Genomic DNA, 5,000 nt, shown 5'->3' on the forward strand with positions numbered 1-5,000 from the left:
TATAGAGCTGGGAGATCAGTGGGAGGCTTATGTGTGAACCTCATTGGGAGGTTCTAGATCAGGTTCTAACAGAGTGGAACAACATAACCAATGTTTGTGTAAATAATTTTACTAAACTCAGCACAGAACCAGAGGAAACGTGTGTTTGGTAGATTATTTCTTTGTTGCCTCTTGGCGGTGAATCCTGGACCGTTGGACGGTGAATCCTGGACCGTTGGACGGTGAATCCTGGACAGTGAATCCTGGACCGTTGGACAGTGAATCCTGGACAGTGAATCCTGGACCGTTGGACAGTGAATCCTGGACAGTGAATCCTGGACCGTTGGACGGTGAATCCTGGACCGTTGGACGGTGAATCCTGGACAGTGAATCCTGGACCGTTGGACAGTCTGTTCTTTTCCCTTTTAAATGGAGACACAGTTTGTGGGATGAGCAGCAGAGCTGAGGACATGGGCTGCACCCAGGACACCTTTACCAAACAGCTCATTCTGCTGTTGACGGGTTTGGTGTTTGATGGACTGGATGATTGAAGAGACGTATTGTTAATTTAACAATGAATTAATTAAACAATCAGGAGCCTCAGTAGCGTGTGGAGGAACCACACACAGCCACAGCAGCCTGGCACCTCCTCTTCAGCCTGGTCACCAGCCTACTCGCATTACGCTCCTCCACATGTTCAGGTACCAGCGCGAACGGGCCTGAGGGTGAAGGGCAGTGACGGCAGGCCTCCTGGCAGCCCGATGAGACCAGAGATTGGCTGTGAGCGGTCTGTTCAGGGTTGTCTGGGCAGAGAGTCGTCGACCATGTCGTCCCGCAAACCCTGACTGCAGATCTGTAGAAGACAGCCGACGGTACCCGAGTGCTGACAGGGTGAGGAAACTGTCTTCTTGGGACGCCCACTTCACGGCCTGTCTCCGGCATCTCCCGTTATCTAGAACCTGGCCTTCAGCTTTGAGATGGTACTAAGGCACCTGACTAGCAGAACCCGGGGGTACCAGGGTCGCTCAAAACAAGCGTCAACAGCAGAATGAGCTGTTTGGTAAAGGTGTCCTGGGTGCAGCCCATGTCCTCAGCTCTGCTGCTCATCCCACAAACGCACGTCCCTACAACTGCGTCTCCATTTAAAAGGGAAAAGAACAGACTGTCCATCTGTCCAGGATTCACTGTCCAGGATTCACTGTCCAACGGTCCAGGATTCACCGCCAAGAGGCAACAAAGAAATAATCTACCAAACACACGTGGTCGGACGCTCAGTACGGGAGAGAGCGACACACAGCCTGAACATCGGTGCTGAACTGTGACGAGTTTGGCAGGTTTAAGTCAGAACTCGTCTTGCAGTCGCTCTGTGTGTTTCTGCACACACACACACACACACACACACACACACACTCTATCTGTAATGAGCTTTTAGGTAAAGGTGCAGGTATTTGTCACTGTACAGCGAAATGTGTCCTCCGCATTTAACCCGTCTGTGGTAGTGAACACACACACGTGTTAGGGGCAGTGAGTACACACACACACACACACACCCACACACACACTAGTGAACTAGGGGCAGTGAGTACACACACACACCCAGAGCGGTGGGCAGCCAACTCCAGCGCCCGGGCAGCAGAGAGGGTAAAGGGCCTTGCTTAAGGGCCCAACAGCGGCAGCTTGCCGAGCCCGGGAATCAAACCCACAACCCTGTTATTCATAGCCCGTCATATTAGCCGTATGACGGGTTAACTCTTCTTGGAGGCTACTAGTCTGAGATCTGAAACATGCTCTAGGGCTCGACTGATTGTGGGACGGGTCAGTAATCAGAGCTGGTAAACAGATTACCGGTATAATCAGATAGTTCTTCTAACCGGTCTTTTACTTCAGGATGAATCGGCAGCGTGTCTGATCTAAATGACCAAGCTCTCATCTGCAGAAACACAGAGGCTGGATATTGGGCAGTGTTCAGTATTATTCAGGGTGATACTTGGATCTGATTGGTAGAATCTCGGACCGGATTGGTATCTGCTGTTACGTTATCAACTTAGATTGGATCAATTCTGGCCAACACTCAACAATATAGTACTTGAATCAGAGTTGGGCGACGCTCTGTATGAAGGTTCCAGGTACCAGCTGGATAACTTTCAGAGAACAGTAGAACCCGTGTTCTTAAAAATCAATATCAGTGTTTATCGTAAAGGTCCGATCGCACTCAGATCCCCGGTCAGGGTTCAGTGTGGGTCGGCGGGCCGGGCTGTGTGTGTACGCTGCTGCTCGGTGTATTGGTGAAAGGTGCGGGGTCGGCTCTGAGACGGCAGGGCGGTCAGTAAGAGGATTACGGCCCAGCCTCTCCGGGATTTAGGTTACACATTTGTTTGTGCTGTGGGGTTTACTCTGCTCACACGTGTGAGACTGCTTCCCCTTCTCCCAGTCAGAGCTTCAGTAAAACCGCCAGCACAGCGGCCGGGCGAGCTGCTCCACTCCCGTACAGCTCCTCACTGTTCACGCCTGGGTGCCGAGCTCTCCGCCGGGCAGTCACTCACATGACCCACATCCTTCTTGAGTCCTCGACACCTCAACCCCACGGTGAGATTCAGCTTCTTAAAGAGCCCACAGACTCTTCATCTTTTCCAACAGTCATTCAGTTCTACACCAACCTCTCCTTTAACAGATATGCAAATGAACTCTGTTCTGATTGGCTGTCCTGTGTCATCACTCGGTCTAAAAGCAATCACACACATGCTAACATGGATATCTGAAGTAAAACGCAGTGCTAACGTGGATATCTGAAGTAAAACGCAGTGCTAACGTGGATATCTGAAGTTAAACGCAGTGCTAACGTGGATATCTGAAGTTAAACGCAGTGCTAACGTGGATATCTGAAGTTAAACGCAGTGCTAACGTGGATATCTGAAGTAAAACGCAGTGCTAACGTGGATATCTGAAGTTAAACGCAGTGCTAACGTGGATATCTGAAGTAAAACGCAGTGCTAACGTGGATATCTGAAGTTAAACGCAGTGCTAACGTGGATATCTGAAGTAAAACGCAGTGCTAACGTGGATATCTGAAGTTAAACGCAGTGCTAACGTGGATATCTGAAGTTAAACGCAGTGCTAACGTGGATATCTGAAGTTAAACGCAGTGCTAACGTGGATATCTGAAGTAAAACCTAGTGCTAACGTGGATATCTGAAGTAAAACGCAGTGCTAACGTGGATATCTGAAGTAAAACGCAGTGCTAACGTGGATATCTGAAGTTAAACGCAGTGCTAACGTGGATATCTGAAGTTAAACGCAGTGCTAACGTGGATATCTGAAGTAAAACCTAGTGCTAACGTGGATATCTGAAGTTAAACGCAGTGCTAACGTGGATATCTGAAGTTAAACGCAGTGCTAACGTGGATATCTGAAGTAAAACGCAGTGCTAACGTGGATATCTGAAGTAAAACGCAGTGCTAACGTGGATATCTGAAGTAAAACGCAGTGCTAACGTGGATATCTGAAGTTAAACGCAGTGCTAACGTGGATATCTGAAGTTAAACGCAGTGCTAACGTGGATATCTGAAGTTAAACGCAGTGCTAACGTGGATATCTGAAGTTAAACGCAGTGCTAACGTGGATATCTGAAGTAAAACGCAGTGCTAACGTGGATATCTGAAGTAAAACGCAGTGCTAACGTGGATATCTGAAGTTAAACGCAGTGCTAACGTGGATATCTGAAGTTAAACGCAGTGCTAACGTGGATATCTGAAGTAAAACCTAGTGCTAACGTGGATATCTGAAGTTAAACGCAGTGCTAACGTGGATATCTGAAGTTAAACGCAGTGCTAACGTGGATATCTGAAGTAAAACGCAGTGCTAACGTGGATATCTGAAGTTAAACGCAGTGCTAACGTGGATATCTGAAGTTAAACGCAGTGCTAACGTGGATATCTGAAGTTAAACGCAGTGCTAACGTGGATAAAGTCTTGTGTACTGGAGGCTACAGTGTTCTTTTATGAATCTTTTTCAGTTTACTGTAGTTTGATGTAGTGAAATGATTGACTTGGTCATGTTTGAAACTTGTGTGTGTTTCTCTCACTGAAAGTTCACAGAAGTTGCAGTTCTGCAATCAACCTGTTTAGGATGTTACTAGAAGTCAAAACAAAAAGGAACTTAAGCAGCTTATTTAAGGTTTTTATCTGTGGTCTATGCAGAGTGGTGGTCCCATGATCGGCACTATCGATTTGAGAAGTTTTTATTTGCTTTCATTTTAATTTTGAATTGATTTTTATTGGTGTACACAGAACGTGGTCTATTGTACTGAATGAAAGTTCTTTGGCTTGTAATAATCTGGAGCTCTGTAGAACCATTTCAAAATGTTTTATAAAGAACCATCCCCCAAAGCGTCCACATGGTTCTATATGGAATCCCTGGCTTTACCCTTGCCTGCACATTGTCAGTAGTTGGCAGCATGTCTTTGGCATTTGAAACTTTAATGACTTTATTTAAATTTTAATGACCCAAGTAGAATCAGTTTCACTCTTAGTAGTTTTGCAGGTCATAGACTTTCAGTTCTCTTTAGTTTGGTCATAGTTAAAGACTTTAAAAAGGTTATATGTACAAACACAGTCGTTATTATTTGTAATAACTGTAGAATACTTGTATTACTGTAAAGTAACTATGAATATGTAATTAAGTACTGACTGTACCATGATTGTAGTAATAATTAAGTAATATAATATTTTGAATGACTATATAGAACTTTATATGGTTTAAATAAGATTGTTTGTGTAGCAGCTAAAATAGTTTATAAATGCTGGTAATGTTTGGCTGTGATCATCTCCTACAGATATTCACAGTGTAACAAGCAGGGTCAACTACTGCAGTAGAAACCCTTTGAAGCAGAATTATCCTGTGTGTGTGTGTGTGTGTGTGTGTGTGTGTGTGTGTGTGTACCCTGAAGTGGTCCTGCTGTGGGGAGGAAGTTGAGGTTGCTGTGGTTTCTCTAGTGCTTCCTCGTAAACGGTTGAAATAGGAGT

General features: G+C 45.6%; 1 protein-coding gene across 1 annotated transcript in view; it reads left to right on the top strand.

The window, feature by feature from the left end:
• Nucleotides 1-5,000, top strand: part of LOC140546196 (alpha-actinin-4-like) — a 19,773-nt gene that overhangs the window by 4,888 nt on the left and 9,885 nt on the right. The window lies entirely within an intron of this gene.

Source organism: Salminus brasiliensis, chromosome 23 (assembly GCF_030463535.1).
Source record: "Salminus brasiliensis chromosome 23, fSalBra1.hap2, whole genome shotgun sequence".
Lineage (NCBI taxonomy): Eukaryota > Metazoa > Chordata > Actinopteri > Characiformes > Bryconidae > Salminus > Salminus brasiliensis.